Consider the following 19,622-nt stretch of genomic DNA (forward strand, 5'->3'; position numbering starts at 1 on the left):
GCATGAGGTGAGCCGAGTTCATTGGACATGAACTCGGCTCATCTGGATGTCGTCACAGAGAGACGCTGAGCAGCGCAAGCAAGCCTGCGCTTCTCAGTGTCTGCGGGATGACAGGCTGGATGGCGGCGTTCTGCTGCGGTCCAGCCTGTCATCTCGATGTAGCAGAGCTGAAGCTGTCGTGGGAACCATGGAAAGGTAAGGATGAGGTTGCTTTATTATTTTTCTTTTATTGCAGGAGATCGTTGGCTTCAGCTGGAATGGGCGTGATGGTAAGTATGGTTTAATTTAGAACAATAAAGGATTGTGTCTTTATTTCAATTAAAGGACTTTATTCTGGGTGTTTGTGTTTTTTTTAACTTTGACTATGGGGTTAGTAATGGGGGTGTCTTATAGACGCCTCTCCATTACTAACCTGGGCTTGATGTCAGCTGGCATTATAAGCTGACATCAACCCCAACCCTATTACCCCCTGCCACCGCACCAGGGCAGCGTGGAAGAGCGAGGCTAAGTGCCAGAATTGGCGCATCCTATGAATGCGCCATTTCTGGGGCGGCTGACGGCTGGTGTTTCTAGCCTGGGAGGGGGCCAATATTCATGGCTCCCTTCCTGGGCTATTAATATCAGCCCCCAGCTGTCTGCCTAGCCTTTGCTAGCTATTAAATTAGGGGGGACCCCACGTCATTTTTTTGGGGGGGTCCCCCATTTTAATAGCTAGTAAAGGCTATGTATTCAGCTGGGGGCTGATATTAGTAGCCTGGGAAGCTCCGTGGGTATTACCCCCTTCCCAGGCTTCAAACATCTGCCCCAGCCGTCTGCTTAACCTCCGCTAGAGCCTAAAATTAAGGGGAACCCCACGCCAATTTTTTTAATAATAAATCCTTTATTTTAATACTAAATGACAAGTACAGTAACCAACACTATCACTGTACTTCATATATATGTGACTGACATGTTTCTATCTATCTAATCTATGTGTGATGCTCTATCTTTCTGTTCTAAATTGTCGGGTACCGCTGCTGAATTGCCGGCCGGCTTTTTTAAAGAGACAGTGCATGAAAACACTATTATTTTTTTAAATAAATCCTTTACACTAAATGACAAGTACAGTAAGCAACACTATCACTGTACTTATTATATATGTGACTGACATGTTTCTATCTATCTAATCTATGTGTGAAGCTCTATTCTTTCTGTTATAAATTGTCGGGTACAGATGCTGAATTGCCGGCCGGCTTTTTTAAAGAGACGGTGCATGAAAACACTAATATTTTTTTTAATAAATCCTTTACACTAAATGACAAGTGCAGTAACCAACACTGTCACTGTGCTTCTTATATGTGTGACTGACATGTTTCTATCTATCTAATCTATGTGTGATGCTCTATTCCTTCTTGTCTAAATTGTCGGGTACCGGTGTATGCCGCTGCTGAATTTGCCGGCCGGCTTTTTTAAACAGAGTGTCTTCTGAGCAGTTTGTCAGCTTTTGGACACCTTTGCAGGTGTTTTCTATGTGTTTCTATGTGTTTTTGTTTGCCTGCCATTGGTTTTAACGGTGTTCGACGGTGTTCTAAGGTGTTCGACGAACAGTTCGACGAACAGTTCCTCGAACATCCCGGTGTTCGACGAACCGAACCGAACCCGAACACTACGGGGGTGGCTCAACACTATTGCTGATCACAATTTGGAAACACTCATTGGACTGGACCGCACAATTTAAATACAGAACGGGAGAAGTGTAAAACATTTTTTCCGGGGTATGAAGGGGAACGTCTGAAGATTTAAAGGGGTTGAAGGACTCTCATTCTTATGATCTTAAAGGTGATGAGCATAGTTAATCAGCTAAAAAACTGGTGACATGTTCCCTTTAATTAAAGGGTTTTTTCCCACGAACAAAAGTTCATTTTAAAAATTGTCTGTGTCTGACCGTGTACGGACCATACCACATCTCCTGGGCAGGGGAGGACGCAAAAGACAATACAGACATTACAGCAGGGGATCGCAGGGGATTCATTTTGTGAGGTAAAATATTGTTTAAAAACAGGCAGAGAAATGTTTTACCTCACAAAATGAATCCTCTATGATCCCCTGCTGTAATGTCTATATTGTCCTTTGTGTCCTCCCCTGCCCAGGAGCTGTGGTATGTTCCGCACATGGTCAGACACAGACAATTTTTAAAATAAACTTTTGTTTGTGGGAAAACCCCTTTAAGTGCCTCAAGAATGTAGAACAAAATCATTCATAAAATACATAAAAGGTATATTTTTAATTAGAATTTAAAAATTGAATTCAGGTTTACTGCAGTTAAAAGGGTTGTCGACTGTAGCTTTTTAATTTCCTAACAAGACAGGGCCTTCATCTCCCAAAAGACTCCAAAGTCAGTTAACCACAGCAGCACAGAGAAGTTGCATTTCACCCATCTGACACAGTAATGACAAGGTGATCACTAGTATTGATCTTTCTCTGGCAAGGAAATCAGCTCAGTATGTAAAAAAAACCACATTTTTTTTATATTTAATCTTAGTCGTGTTCTGTTTTCTTAAAAGTCACCATAATTAACCCCTTAATGTCCCAGAGATTTTTTAATTTTTCCTTCCGTTATTCCAAGAACTATAACTTACTTATATTTCCATCAATATAGCACATATAAGGACTTGTTTTTGGCAGGACAAGTTTCTGTTTTCAATGACACCATTTATTTTACCATATAATGTAGCGAAAAATGAGGAAAAAAATCCGGCAGCGAAAGTGCAAAGAAACTGCAATTCCATCTCTGTTTTTTTTTTACACTATTTATTGCATGGCAAAATGATCTGACAATATAATTATTTCAAGCCAGTAAAATTGCAAGAACATCGGTATTTTTGCTTTCAGGGATAAAAAAAATTGCACTGAGCTGATGCTTTCATTGATACCATTTTTGCGTATATATTATGTTTTGTTCACTTTTTTTGTATTTGTTTTGGGAAATGTGGTGACCAAAAATGGCAATTCAGGCGTTTTGATATTTTACATTTTTTTCTCTCCAGCATTTAACGTATGGTTTCACTATTTTTATATTTTGATAGATTGGACTTTTTTTGGACACGGTAATACCAGATACAATTATCTTTTTAGTATCTTTACTTTTCCTTAATTTTTTATTTCCCTTTGAATAAGCGATCATTCGATCATTAATACTACATTTCCGGCAATATCACAGTATTGCAGCATATAGATAAATCATGTTTCTCCTGTGGAGCTCAATCTCTGATGAGAATCAAAATGGCAGGTACGGGGCCTTCAGCAGGCCCTTGGCTTCCATGGTAAACTGATGTCTCCCTGCAATTGTGCCGCGCACTGGAAATGACATAATTTAATTGCCACTGTCAAGGATTGACAGAGGCATTTAATGGTTAATGTTATTCTATGGAGCAGAGCAGATCAGTGTTTTTTTTCTCATGCTGATTCAACATCATAAAAAAATCACAACATGCTATGATTTTCAGCACAAATCGGATGGCCCATAGACTTGAATGGGTAGTGGAAATCATCAGACTGCACTTGGATGATATCCGAGTGCAGTCCGATTTCCTGTGACTCGCAGAATGGTGACAATGGAGAAATCTTGTTCTCCATCTTCTCACCTGTGCTACGATTCTTTCATCTGAGAGAATCGGATCACACTAAGTTGACACCCAGATCAAATGCTGATCATAGTTTGTGTCATTTACATAATCGATCCGAATCTCTGGCATGAGAGAACCAGCGCTCTTGTGACCCCAACCTAAGTATGTGTATCCTGATTTAAGCAGACTATCCCATCATGAATGTTTTGTCAAGAGAATAAAACACCAGCTACAAAAACTGAAATGGTTTCAACAGTGTTTTAAAGAATTCTGCTGTTTTTGTGGCAATTTTTATATGCATTTTTAAGCCAAAGCTAGAATTAGTTATTACAATCTTATAAGTGAAATCCATCCCTTTCTTTCTTTCAGGGGAAAGGCTTCTCTGTGCAGCACCTCTCTGCTCTGGCTAAGAGAGGGGGGTCCCAAGATGCCATTTTGACCATGACCTATAATTTCAAAAAAGACAAAGTTTCCAAATGATATTTAAATGGGTATTTGGACAAATGGAGAAGCTCATCACCATGGGTCTGACACCCGAAACCCAGAAAATGAGCTGTTATTGTCAAAGGAAGATAGAATACATGGTGCATACTAGTCATATAATATATGTTTGTGTCAAGTCCTCAAGAGTTGGATCCACTCAATGCAAATACTTTTTCTCTAGTTCACAGAAGGTTCCAAGTGGACCCTCCTGTATAATATTTAATAGGACGTATTAACATGGGTTGCCCTAATATTACTTGCATATGTCAATGCACAATACTTGCCCTTAAAGGGAATCTGTCAGCAAGTTTTTGCTATGCAATCGGAGGACAGCATGAGGTCAGGGTCAAAACACAGAATTCAGCAATGTGTCACTTATCAAGCTGCATGCTGTTGTTTTCTTACAGTGAAGGTTTTATTACTAGGAGATTATTAATGCTGTGACTAGCTGGCAAGTGTGATGCGCTAACGCAGAGAGACCTAGTAAGACTGAGACCAAACGAGCAAAGGAACAGCCAAAAATGCACTTGGTGCAAGTTGTCCCAGCTAAGCAAGCCTTAAAGGGCCGGGATACTCTTCACCTAGCTCCCAATAAATGGGAGGGGAGCTTTGACAGAACCCTTCCCAGGATGTCGCCAAGCAGCTAGCGTCTGGTGATGCGGCCAGTGCATAGCCAAGGACAAGGTAGGTACCTCTTTGAGAAACACTGATAGTGTAGCCCAAAGAGTCAAGGAGAAAAATCTTAAGATAACCCCTGAAAAAATAGCAACAAATACTGCTAGCACCACTAACCACCACAGCACACAGGGTTAAATAGCCCGCGTGATGCTGAAGGAAATGATCAGGTGTTGTATACCTCCAAATCATCCCCAAACAACCACTCCCTGCTAACTTTCACAGCAGAATGGAAACAATCCAAACACTGCTTAGTATCAGACACATTAGCCTGGTGCATTGCCTGGCAACCAGGGAGCACAGCGTCCCATGTTCCTCTGGCAGTGAAATCTGTGGGAGATACGTCATCCCCACACATCCTACCTCTCCAGAACACGGCGCTTCATAAGATTGGGACGATTACCCTGTGTGTTTGGTAGCTCCGCCTCCAGGGTCGGGACAATATTTTTTTGATTGAATGTGCTATACCAAAACAAAGAAGCAAGTATTTGTGAAGTGTAAATGTTTTCGAATTATTTTAAAAATATAAATCTGAAAATTGTGACATGCATTTGTATTCAGCCTCCTGTCTGATACCCTTAAATAAAATACTGAGTGACCAATTGCCACCAGAAGTCACATAAATGGTCAATTGAGTCCATCTGTGTGTAATTTATTTTCAGTATAAATACAGCTGTTCTGTGAAGGTCTCAGAGTTTTGTTTGAGAACATTTGGAATCAAACAGCATAATGAAAACCAAAGAACACACCCGACAAGTCAGGGATAAAGTGATAGAGAAAAGTAAATCAGGGTTAGGATATGAAAAATAGCCCAAGCTCTAACCATTTCATTGAACATTGTTCAATCTATTGTCCAATAGGAGTATGGCACCACTGCAAACCTACCAAGACATGACCGTCCACTTAAACTGACATCCCAAGCAAGGAGTACATTAAATAGAGAAGCAGCCAAGAGGCCCATGGTCACTTTGAAGGAGCTGTAAAGATCCACAGCTCAGGTGGAAGATTCTGTCCGTAGGACAACTATTAGTCGTTTACTCCACAAATCTGGCCTTCATGGAAGAGTGGCAAGAAGAAAGCCATTTTTGAAGCAAGCCATAAGAAGTCCAGTTTGCAATTTTCAAAAAGCCATGTTAGGGGTCTCATCTAGCATGTGGAAGAAGGTGCTCTGTTCAGATCTATTTATCTATATTCTCTTTTTTTAATAATTATCTTTTTTAATAATTATCTTAACTCTTTTAATACTTCAACAGACCTCTTTTTAATGTACTTACATATGAACTTTAACAAATCATGTGCCCCTGTACGGCATTTGTTTTTTTTTGCATATAAAACTGTTCAAGTTACATATGGTACCTATTAGGTTATGTCCTGAGGAAGAAGTTGTGTATGACTTTGAAACGCATTGAGTTTTAACCTGTTCAAATAAAATTTATTAAGAATACATCGGCATCCTGGAATCTTCATCAGCAGTGCAGGTTATACACATTCTGCCGGGAACAACAATTTCTTCGGTCTGATGACCCGTGTCCCGCAGCAGCTGATTCATGCGGTTGAAAGCTTGCAAATGTGCAGCCTTGTCAGGTGAGCATAATACTCTCCTATTTATCTCTTTCTTTTTACCAGTTAAGACCCTATTTGCACTTGTTTTGCTCCCCAGCATTTCTACTGCACAGATGAGACCAAAGCAGAACTTTTTGCGTTTAATGCAAAACACCATGTGTAACAGAGTTGATGGGAAGATGGAGCTAAATTCAGGGCAATCCTGTAGGAAAACCTGAAAAAGATTTTAGACTGAGGCTTAGGTTCACCTTCCTGTAGGATAATGACCCTAAAAATACTGCCAGAGCTACAATGAATGGTTTAGAGCAAAGCATATTCATGTGTTTGAATGGCCCAGTCAAAGTCCAGGCCTAAATCCCATTGAGAATTTGTGGCAAGACTTATGAATTGTTGTTTGAGATTACTCCATCCAATCTCTGTGGTAGAGCTAGTTTGCAAAGAAGTATGAGGAAAAATTTCAGCCTCTAAATGTGCAAAGCTGGTAGAGACATACCCCAAAAGACTTGCAGCAGTATTACAGTGAAGGGTGGTCCTACAAAGTATTAACTCAGGAGGGCTGAATGCAAATGCTCGTCACAAGTTTCAGATTTATATTTTTTAAATATTTAGGAAACCATGTATCAATTCCTTCACACTTCACAAATACTTGCTACTTATTTTAGGTATATCACATAATATCCCGATTAAAAAAAAACAATTAAGACTGTGGGTGAAGCATTAAAAAATGTGGAAAAGTTCACTGGGTATGAATACTTTTTCAAGGTACTGTGTCTTCAGCTCACTAACTTAACTGGGTAAAGTTGACCAAAATATTGTTCATTTACATATTTAACATTGTAAGTTTTAAATGCCTTCCTAAAATAACATCATAAAAAAATCTAAGCTCCTTGACTGGTATTTGTTACAGTAACTGCTGATAACTTCCTGCTTCAATGCACCAAAATGTAAATTATTCTATTTTAAAGAAGTGGCAGTCATAATAGAAGTAAAGGGCAACTCTGCAGTAGCATTTACAGATGCTCTTGATCTCTCGTTTGCTCTGACTTTAATGTTTTATTAATTTAGAAATATGATAATCAAAGTTTACATTTAAGTCAATCCAAAAAAAAACCATTATGAATAAAGCTGTCGCTAAAAGAAACTGCAATTTAATTGTGAACTTAACGTTTTATTGGTTAATGACTTTTTTCGTGCTCTCATCTCATCGTAATATTTCAAATAAATGTTCTGTAAAACAAAGTGCAGAATTCTGACATCTGTATGCAAAGTTATTTTTTCACATGCAGATGAGGTTTTTTTGTAACTGAAAAGAGGTGAACAGTGGAAAGGCAAGAACAGTTACTAGTGGAACCCCTATGGCTATATGACCTAGTACTGACCTCGCTGTTCTTTTCCCAATAGGTATCGACTAAAGAAGCATGCAGAGTTCTCAAATTAAAAAAAGAACAAAAAAAATCTTTTTTATTTCTATGTATACATTCAATGTATACATTAATACATCAATGTATACATTTCAATGTAGTTCTACATGTTTTATCATTAAAATATATAATTTTTATCCTCCCATTCATCCTTGCATTTTTTTGCAACCACTGTTGAAATGTGAATATTCATAAAAATTCAGGTAATTCTAAAAATAACAACAATGAACACAACAAGATTATGGCTTACAGCCAATGAAAACACAAAAGTCATTATCTCAGTAAATTAGAATACTTTATAACAACAGCTTAAAAAATGTTTTTAAAATCCAAAACGTTGGCCTGCTGAAATGTATGTTAGTAAATGCACTCAATACTTGGTCGGGGCGCCTTTTGCATCAATTACTGCATCAATGCGGCGTGGCATGGAGGCGATCAGCCTCTGGCACTGCTGAGGTGTTATGGAAGCCCAGGTTGCTTTGATATCAGCCTTCAGCTCGTCTGCATTGTTGGGTCTGGTGTCTCTCATCTTCATCTTGACAATACCCCATAGATTCTCTATGGGATTAAGGTCAGGCGAGTTTGCTGGCCAATCAAGCACAGTGATACTGTTGTTTTATAACCAGTAGTGTTGATCGAGCACTAAAATGCTCGGGTGCTCGAAGCTCGGGCCAATCTCGCCGTGATACTCGGGTGCTCGACCCGAGCAACGAGCCCAATGTTAGTCTATAGGAGAGCCGAGCATTTTTGTGGTGGCACCCTCGGCAGTCTTTTAAAAGCCTAACAAGTGCCAAAACGATAGTGACAGTGCTCAAATGACATGGGGACAGCATGGGGATCGCCCCAGGAAGCATTTCTGACCCCCAGGCCACTGCTGTCAACAACGTGGTCAGAGGTATTAAGCCACTTTTACATGCTCACAATAAAACGTTCAAAAATGAAACTGAAACTTTTTTCCTGTGAAATATGTTAAGGAATTTCTTTTTCAGGGTAAAGACTTGTGTATAAGGTAAAATAAATAACCAAAAACAAAAATACTCCTCCACACCTTGGGCTATGTTCACAAGTAGCATTTTTTATGCGTTTTTGCACTTTTGTATTGCTTTCAACTGTGACATATGTATTCACCGGGAAATGTCATTTTAACATTTTACAACCTTATCTGGCCATGTGCTGTGTGACACATGCATAAAGTGCTGAAAAGACATAGGAACATGCATGGGGAAGACCCCTGGAAGCATCTCTGACACCCAGGTCACTGTCAAAAGTGTGCCCATCATAAGTGATCCTTGCCGCATCAGAAGATGCAGACTTGCAACTATCCCCTTGCAAGTTCTAGTCCCAGGGCAGTGTTCAATTGTACCTCCCCCATTCCTTGCAATACAAACGCAAGTATGCAGCCTGCCACCCACCCACCCCCAGGCTGTAATACTATACTGCTTGCTTGCACTTGAAATTGGGCCTTTTAGGCATGTGGAGGCGGAATCTGGCCACCACGTCATGGCTGCGTTGGCGGCCTGGAATCCATACTCAGTCCCCAGTCGCCCCTTTGGCCGGGTGTCCATGCTCGGTCCCCAGCCGCCCCGCGGCCGGGTGTCCACACACGGTTCCCAGCCGCCTGGGGGCAGCCGGGTGTCCATAAACGGTCCCCAGCCGCCCCTATTTCTCCTTGGAACATCCCCCCAAACACTTTTCTTAGCCCGGCCTGCTTTAGGGCAGCATTGAACGAGCCCACCAGAGAACCAGACTCCTCCGTTGGGCCCTGTCTTCTCCATCAGGGGAGTTGAGAGCACCAAGGTGAGGAGCATGATGATGATGACAGAAGTTAGCATCTGCTTTGTTTTCTTTTAATGCAAGTGTAAGTGTGCAGCCTGCCACCCACCCACCCCCAGACTGCAATGCCATACTGCTAGCTTGCACTTGAAATGGGACCTTTTAGTTTGGAGGAGGCCGAAGCTGGCCACTACTTCATGGCTGCTTCGGCAGCGAGGTATCCATACTCAGTCCCCAGCCGCCCCTATTTGTCCTGGTGTGCCTTATAAGATTAAGCGTGTATACCAAAACATTACCTGTGCCCTCCCCAGTGCATTTAGTGGGAAGGAGAGCCTATTCCGCTGTAGTGTGTGCATGCCAAACCCCCTGTTCATGGTACATGCGAAGATGCCTCCCACCCTGCACCTGTCGTTGCAGACTTGCAACTATCCCTGTTCAAGTCCTTGTCCCAGGGCATTGTTCAATTGTACCTCTCCCATTCCTTGGCACCCACCCACCCCCAGGCTGCAATACAACACTGCTTGCTTGAACTTTAAATTCTCCTTTTAGTCATGTGGAGGCGGAATCTGGCCACCACGCCATGGCTGCGTCGGCGGCCTGGTATCCATACTCAGTCCCCAGGCGCCCGGTGGCCGGATGTCCCCGCTTGCTCCCCAGCCTCCAGGGGGTGGCCGGGTGTCCATACTCGGTCCCCAGCCACCCCTATTTGTCCCGGTAACCTTTCCCACAATTTTCTTAGCCTGGCCTGCTTTAGGGCAGCATTCGCCGAGCCCACCAGACAACCAGACTCCTCCGGTGGGCCCTGGCTTCTCCATCAGGGGAGTTAAGAGTGCCAAGGTGAGGAGCATGATGAGGATGATAGAAGTTAGCATCTGCTTTGTTTTGTTGGAATGCAAGCGCATGTATGTAGTAGCGGCTAGGCCTGAGGTGGTCAGCGTTTTGGCGCATATCCTACCTCCTCTGAGGATTGCTGAATGTTTTCCTGCTACTATCCAAATTCTATGACTCCCATTAAAACAAAGCTTTAGGTGATAAATGATGGATGAGGTAGTGGCAAAGGAGAAAGAGCAGAATGAACAGGGACCATTCACATCAATATCAGACTAGTCAACCAGATATGTCTTGTAGGATATGTTTCTGTAACAAAAGGAGCGGTTCGGCTACACAGTTATAGGGAATACAGTCAGTGCAATGCCTACCAAAAATTTCGAGGCACTCCAATGCCCCTTGGAAATGACATGGAGGTCAGAGGGCCTTAACTAAACCTTTTTTTCCATTTATAGCAACTGGGTCTCCTGTGCACTGTTGGCCTAAGCAGTGAATGGAAGGCTTTCCAAAAATTATGAGGAACTGCAAGGCCCCTTACAAGAGCCATGCAGTTCAGCATATTACAAACATAAGTCCCATTATTGGGGAGTGGGTCTCCCATAGGATTTGCTTATGCCTTCCAAGCAAAAGCTTCCAAAAATTAGGACGGAGCAACTTGCAATGCCCCTTACAAGAGCCATGCAGTACAGCATATTACAAACATAAGTCCCATTATTGGGGAGTGGGTCTCCCATAGGATTTGCTTATGCCTTCCAAGCAAAAGCTTCCAAAAATTAGGACAGAGCAACTTGCAATGCCCCTTAGAAGAGCCATGCAGTACAGCATATTACAAACATAAGTCCCATTATTGGGGAGTGGGTCTCCCATAGTATTTGCTTATGCCTTCCAAGCAAAAGCTTCCAAAAATTAGGACGGAGCAACTTGCAATGCCCCTTACAAGAGCCATGCAGTACAGCATATTACAAACATAAGTCCCATTAATGGGGAGTGGGTCTCCCATAGGATTTACTTATGCCTTCCAAGCAAAAGCTTCCAAAATTTAGGACGGATCAACTTGCAATGCCCCTTAGAAGAGCCATGCAGTACAGCATATTACAAACATAAGTCCCATTATTGTGGAGTGGGTCTCCCATAGTATTTGCTTATGCCTTGCAAGCAAAAGCTTTCAAAAATTAGGATGGAGCAACTTGCAATGCCCCTTACAAGAACCATGCAGTACAGCATATTACAAACATAAGTTCCATTATTGGGGAGTGGGTCTCCCATAGGATTTGCTTATGCCTTCCAAGCAAAAGCTGACAAAAATAAGGACGGAGGAACTTGCAATGCTGGCACCCTGGTGGTATAGTGGTGGTGGAGGCTGAGGATACGGAGAAGAACATAAAACAGCCGAAATGAGGAAGCGTATACCCATGTGTGGGTGTGAAGCGGTGCATGTGAATACACCTCCCGAAATAACACAGTGGATTTGGCTTTATGTTACTCTGCTGTCATTTGGTGGTGATGAGAAGTCAGGCCCAATCCAGCCCTAGTTCATTTTGATAAGGGTCAGCTTGTCAGCATTGTCAGTTGACAGGCGAATGCGCTTATCAGTTATAATTCCCCCAGCGGCACTAAAAACACGCTCCGATAACACGCTAGCGGCAGGGCAGGCCAGGACCTCCAAGGCTTACAGAACGAGTTCATTCCAAGTGTCCAGCTTGGATACCCAATAATTAAAAGGCACAGAGGAATCACGGAGGACGCTGGTACGGTCGGCAAGGTACTCCCTCACCATCTTTTGAAACTTTCCACTCCTTGTGAGAGTACCCCACGTCTCAGGGCCTGTAAGCTGGGTGGGTGTCAGAAATCTGTCCCAGAACGTTGACAGTGTTCCCCTGCCTCTGCTGGATTGGAGTTGCATCTCTCTCGCCTGTACGCCTTGGTTGGGCAATGAACTGTGACCTCTGCCGCTAGCGTGTTCAGATGGGAATTTTTTTAAGAGTTCTGCAGCAAGGGCCTTCTGGTACTGCCCCATTTTTGTAGACCTCTCCACCTCAGGAATAAGAGAGTGAAAGTTCTCCTTGTAGCGGGGGTCTAAAAGTGTCACCAACCAGTAATGCCAGTCACCCAACATTTTGACAACGCGAGGGTCACGGTTAAGGCAGAGTAACATAAAGTCAGCCATGCGTGCCAGATTGGTAATGGGCAAGATTTCCGTGTCCTCACCAAGATGACGACTGACCATGCTCTCCTCCTCCTCCCCCCTGTCCTCAGGCCACCCACACTGAACCGACGGTATGACACTTGTACAGGTACTACCGTCTACAGCGCATGATAGCAGCTCCTGTTCTTCCTCCTCCTCCTCCTCCTCTCCCTCATTGTCCCCCAATGCACGCTGGGATGAGATGAGGATGGGCTGTGTGTAATTGCCCACTACGGCTTCTTGATCCATCTCATCATACTCTGGCTGCAATGCCTCCTCTTTAATTCTCTGCAGAGAGCGTTGCAAAAGACAGACTAGTGGGAAGCTGCCACTAATGATGGCGTCATCGCCACTCACCATCTTGGTGGCTTCCTCAAAGTTTGTCAGGATGGTACATATGTCAGACATCCTGGTCCACTTATCTGGGGAGTCTGACCTGAATATCGATGGCCTTGTTGCATCTGGTACTCCACAACTGCTCTCTCCTGCTCACAAATCCTTTGCAACATGTGGAGGGTAGAGTTCCAACGTGTGGGGACATCACACACCAGTCGGTGAGCCGGAAACGCTGCTGCAACACAGCAAGGGCGGCGGAAGCTGAAGCCGACTTGCGAAAATGCACTGACAGGCGGCGTACTTTCAAGAGCAGATCTGGCAACTTGGGGTACGACTTAAGAAACCGCTGAACCACGAGGTTAAGCACATGAGCCAGGCATGGTACGTGTGAGATCTCACCTCGCCTCAGAGCCGCCACCAGGTTACGGTCATTGTCACACACGACCATGCCTGGATGTAGGTTCTGCGGTCTCAGCCACAGATCTGCCTGCTCTTTCACAGCTGTCCACAACTCACAAGCAGTGTGAGGTTTATCACCTAAGCTTATGAGTTTCAGCACAGCCTGTTGCCGCTTGGCGGAGACAGTACTGCAGTGCTTCCAGCTTGTAACTGATGTGGTGATATCTGAGATGGAGGCTGAACATGAGAAGGAGGAGGAGGATGATGCACAGGAGCTATACACTGTGGGGGCAACTATGACTGACATAGGGCCCGCAATCCTCGGTGTGGGGAGGACGTGTTCCGTCCCAAGGTCCGACTGGGTCCCGGCTTCCACTATGTTTACCCGGTGTGCCGTCAGAGAGATGTACCGTCCCTGGCCACAAGCACTTGTCCATGTGTCCGTTGTCAGGTGGACTCTCCCAGTAACTGCGTTGTTGAGGGCACGGCAGATGCTTTGGGACACGTGCTTGTGTAGTGCGGGGATGGCACACTGGGCAAAATAGTGTCGGCTGGGGACAGAGTACCGAGGGACGGCCACCCCCATAAGACTGCGGAAGGATTCCGTCTCCACCAGCCTAAAATGCAGTATTTCCAACGCAAGCAGTCGTGAAATGTGCGAATTTAGGACTGTGGCCTGTGGGGCGTTAGCTGCGAATTTCCGCTTTCATTCAAAGGTCTGGGATATGGACAATTGAACGCTGCGGTGGGACGTGGAAATGGACGTTGATGCTGTTTCCTGAGAAACTGCCATAACAAGTGAAGACAGAGAGGAGGGGGCATCTTTACATGCAGTAAGGACTGGGGATTGCCTTGCACACACAACAGGGGGTTCTATTGCACGCACAACAGTGGAAGAAGCAGTGGTGACACCCGCTGACACTGGTCGTGGACCCTGGGTTTCACCCCACATAGTCGGGTGCTTTGCTGCCATGTGCCTGATCATGCTGGTGGTGGTTAGGCTGGTAGTTTTGTCACCCCTGCTGATGCTGACATGGCAGGTGGAACATATGGCCTCTTAGGGTTTATCAGCAGAGTCTTTAAAAAAATTCCAGACTCTGGAAGACCTACCACTTATACTGGCAACGTCCCTCGTGTTGGTGTTAAGGGGAACGGCTGCCCGCCTTCTGTCTGCGGCCACCACACTGCTTCTTTCTGCCTGTTGGGGTACTCTGCCTCCCTCCCCCTGTGTGCTGCTGGCCTCTCTCTGCATGTCCTCCTGCCACGTTGGGTCAGTTACTAGATCATCCACCATCTCCTCCTCTTCCACTTGCGCACCACGATGCTCCTCCTCACTTCCTGGCAATTGTGTCTCGTCATCGTCCACCTCTTGTGACAAATTGCCAGCGTCGACTTCCTGTGGCCGTGGCTGTTCAAATATTTGGGCATCGCTACATGGGATCTCCTCTTCCACCACTTCAAGCGGAGCATGCGAGGGGCCCAAATATGGAAATGGACCAGTGAACAGCTCTTCAGAGTGTTCAAGTGTTGGATCAGTTGCTGTCTGACGACACTCGGCATGATGGGAGGAAGGAGCATCAGGGTGAGGAGGAGTATGCGGTCGAGACTCACGGCTACTAAGAGTTGACCGTGTGGAAGACAGACCGGAGGTGGTGGTGCCCAGGTAACTGGAAGTATTTTCTGCTATCCAATTAATAACCTGTTCACACTGATCAGTTCTCAATACTATTGTTATTCTGTGCTTCCCTAGTAATTCGGTCAAGAAGTGGGAGCGAGAAGATGTGGCTGTTGGTTGTGGCACATTTTCACGTGGCCATGGCCCAGTCCTCTGCGCGAACCACCACCAGAACGTCCACTTTCACGTCCCTTGCCATGCGCCTTGCCCATTATAAAGGAAGTAAAATAGCTTACACTTCCACTATCAATGGAAAAAGGGTAATAAAAAGAAGATTAGAACCGTGGAAGAGGAAAACCACAGTTCTATTTCTCTGGCCTACACCCGACTCTTTTAAACAATCTGAACAATCAGGAAGAAACTATTACAGTTTTTTTACGTAAATATTAACAAAACCTGAATAAGAGAGACTTTTTACCGTGGGATGGCAAAACCACAGTTATTGTTTAAATATATAGATTTGCAGCTGAACAGTGAGCGACACACTCAAACTGTTTTTTTTTTAGATACCAATGGCCCAATACTGGATAGTACAGAGATTTGACCCGTGGAACTGCAAAACCACACTGGGATTTGTCGGGCCTACACCAGACTATTTTCGACAGATATATTTTTGTGTCACAACAGTCAGGAGACACTACTGTTTTTCTTTACGGAAAATATACCAAAACCTGAATAATAGAGATTTTTTACTGTGGGATGGCAAAACCACAGTTATTGTTTCATGGGGTATACCAGACTTTTTTAAATATATAGATTTGCGGCTGAACGGTGAGCGACACACTGAAGCTGTGTTTTTTTAGATACCAAAGGACCAAAACTGGGTAGTACAGAGGTTTGACCCGTGGCACTGCAAAACCACAATGGGATTTGTCGGGCCTGCACCAAACTATTTTCAACAGATATATTTTTGTGTCACAACAGTCAGGAGACACTACTGTTTTTCTTTAGGGAAAATATACCAAAACCTGAATAATAGAGATTTTTTACCGAGGGATGGCAAAACCACAGTTATTGTTTACTGGGGTATACCAGACTTTTTTAAATATATAGATTTGCGGCTGAACAGTGAGCGACACACTCAAACTGTGTTTTTTTAGATACCAAAGGCCCAATACTGGATAGTACAGAGATTTGACCCGTGGAACTGCAAAACCACACTGGGATTTGTCGGGCCTACACCAGACTATTTTCAACAGATATATTTTTGTGTCACAACAGTCAGGAGACACTACTGTTTTTCTTTACAGAAAATATACCAAAACCTGAATAATAGAGATTTTTTACCGTTGGATGGCAAAACCACAGTTATTGTTTACTGGGGTATACCAGACATTTTTAAATATTTAGATTTGCGGCTGAACAGTGAGCGACACACTCAAACTGTTTTTTTTTTAGATACCAATGGCCCAATACTGGATAATACAGAGATTTGACCCGTGGAACTGCAAAACCACACTGGGATTTGTCGAGCCTACACCAGACTATTTTCAACAGATATATTTTTGTGTCACACCAGTCAGGAGACACTACTGTCTTTCTTTACGGAAAATATACCTAAACCTGAATAATAGAGATTTTTTACCGTGGGATGGCAAAACCACAGTTATTGTTTACTGGGGTATACCAAACTTTTTTAAATATATAGATTTGCGGCTGAACAGTGAGCGACACACTCAAACTGTGTTTTTTTAGATACCAAAGGCCCAAAACTGGATAGTACAGAGATTTGACCCGTGGAACTGCAAAACCACACTGGGATTTGTCGGGCCTACACCAGACTATTTTCAACAGATATATTTTTGTGTCACAACAGTCAGGAGACACTACTGTTTTTCTTTACGGAAAATATACCAAAACCTGAATAATAGAGATTTTTTACTGTGGGATGGCAAAACCACAGTTATTGTTTACTGGGGTATAACAGACTTTTTTAAATATATAGATTTGTGGCTGAACAGTGAGCGACACACTCAAACTGATTTTTTTTAGATACCAAAGGCCCAAAACTGGATAGTACAGAGATTTGACCCATGGAACTGCAAAACCACACTGGGATTTGTCGAGCCTCCACCAGACTATTTTCAACAGATATATTTTTGTGTCACAACAGTCAGGAGACACTACTGTTTTTCTTTACGGAAAATAAACTAAAACCTGAATAATAGAGATTTTTTACCGTGGGATGGCAAAACCACAGTTATTGTTAACTGGGGTATACCAGACTTTTTTAAATATATAGATTTGCGGCTGAACAGTGAGCGACACGCTCAAACTGTTTTTTTTTAAGATACCAAAGGCCCAATGCTGGATAGTACAGAGATTTGACCCGTGGAACTACAAAACCACACTGGGATTTGTCAAGCCTACACCAGACTATTTTCAACAGATATATTTTTGTGTCACAACATTCAGGAGACACTACTGTTTTTCTTTACGGAAAATATACCTAAACCTGAATAATAGAGATTTTTACCGTGGGATGGAAAAACCACAGTTATTGTTTACTGGGGTATAACAGACTTTTTAAATATATAGATTTGCGGCTGAACAGTGAGCAACACACTCAAACTGTTTTTTTAATAGATACCAAAGGCCCAAAACTAGATAGTACAGAGATTTGACCGGTGGAACTGCAAAACCACAGTGTGATTGGTCGGGCCTACACCAGACTATTTTCAACAGATATATTTTTGTGTCACAACAGTAAGGAGACACTACTGTTTTTCTTTTCGGAAAATATACCAAAACCTGATTAATAGAGATTTTTACTGTGGGATGGCAAAACCACAGTTATTGTTTACTGGGGTATACCAGACTTTTTTAAATATATAGATTTGCGGCTGAACAGTGAGCGACACACTCAAACTGTTTTTTTTTTAGATACCAAAGGCCCAAAACTGGATGGTACAGAGATTTGACTCGTGGAACTGCAAAACCACACTGGGATTTGTAGAGCCTCCACCAGACTATTTTCAACAGATATATTTTTGTGTCACAACAGTCAGGAGACACTACTATTTTTCTTTACGGAAAATATACCAAAACCTGAATAATAGAGATTTTTTACCGTGGGATGGCAAAACCACAGTTATTGTTAACTGGGGTATACCAGACTTTTTTAAATATATAGATTTGCGGCTGAACAGTGAGCGACACGCTCAAACAGTTTTTTTTAAGATACCAAAGGCCCAATGCTGGATAGTACAGAGATTTGACCCGTGGAACTACAAAACCACACTGGGATTTGTCGGGCCTACACCAGACTATTTTCAACAGATATATTTTTGTGTCACAACATTCAGGAGACACTACTGTTTTTCTTTACGGAAAATATACCTAAACCTGAATAATAGAGATTTTTACCGTGGGATGGAAAAACCACAGTTATTGTTTACTGGGGTATAACAGACTTTTTTAAATATATAGATTTGCGGCTGAACAGTGAGCAACACACTCAAACTGTTTTTTTATTAGATACCAAAGGCCCAAAACTAGATAGTACAGAGATTTGACCGGTGGAACTGCAAAACCACAGTGGGATTGGTCGGGCCTACACCAGGCTATTTTCAACAGATATATTTTTGTGTCACAACAGTCAGGAGACACTACTGTTTTTCTTTACGGAAAATACACATAAACCTGAATAATAGAGATTTTTAACGTGGGATGGCAAAACTACAGTTATTGTTTACTGGGGTATAACAGACATTTTTAAATATATAGATTTGCGGCTGAACAGTGAGTGACACACTCAAACTGTTTTTTTTTTAGATAGTAAAGGCCCAATACTGGATAGTACAGAGATTTGACCCGTCGAACTACAAAACCACACTGGGATTTGTCGGGCCTACACCAGACTATTTTTAACAGATATATTTTTGTGTCACAAAAGTCAGGAGACACTACTGTTTTTCTTTACGGAAAATATACCTAAACCTGAATAATAGAGATTTTTTCCGTGGGATGGCAAAACCACAGTTATTGTTTACTGGGGTATACCAGACTTTTTTAAATATATAGATTTGCGGCTGAACAGTGAGCGACACACTCAAACTGTTTTTTTTTAGATACCAAAGGCCCAAACTGGATAGTATAGAGATTTGACCCGCGGAACTGCAAAACCACATTGGGATTTGTCGAGCCTACACCAGCCTATTTTCAACAGATATATTTTTGTGTCACAACAGTCAGGAGACACTACTGTTTTTCTTTAGGGAAAATATACCAAAACCTGAATAATAGAGATTTTTTACCGTGGGATGGCAAAACCACAGTTATTGTTTACTGGGGTATACCAGACTTTTTTAAATATATAGATTTGCGGCTGAACAGTGAGAGACACACTCAAACTGTGTTTTTTTAGATACCAAAGGCCCAAAACTGGATAGTACAGAGATTTGACCAGTGGAACTGCAAAACCACAGTGGGATTGGTCGGGCCTACACCAGACTATTTTCAACAGATATATTTTTGTGTCACAACAGTCAGGAGACACTACTGTTTTTCTTTACGGAAAATATACCAAAACCTGAATAATAGAGATTTTTTACTGTGGGATGGCAAAACCACAGTTATTGTTTACTGGGGTATACCAGACTTTTTAAATATGTAGATTTGCGGCTTAACAGTGAGCGACACACTCAAACTGTTTTTTTTTAGATACCAAAGGCCCAAAA

The sequence above is a fragment of the Phyllobates terribilis genome, unplaced genomic scaffold (assembly GCF_046119375.1).
Source record: "Phyllobates terribilis strain yellow unplaced genomic scaffold, ASM4611937v1 Scaffold_3__8_contigs__length_932513732, whole genome shotgun sequence".
NCBI lineage: Eukaryota > Metazoa > Chordata > Amphibia > Anura > Dendrobatidae > Phyllobates > Phyllobates terribilis.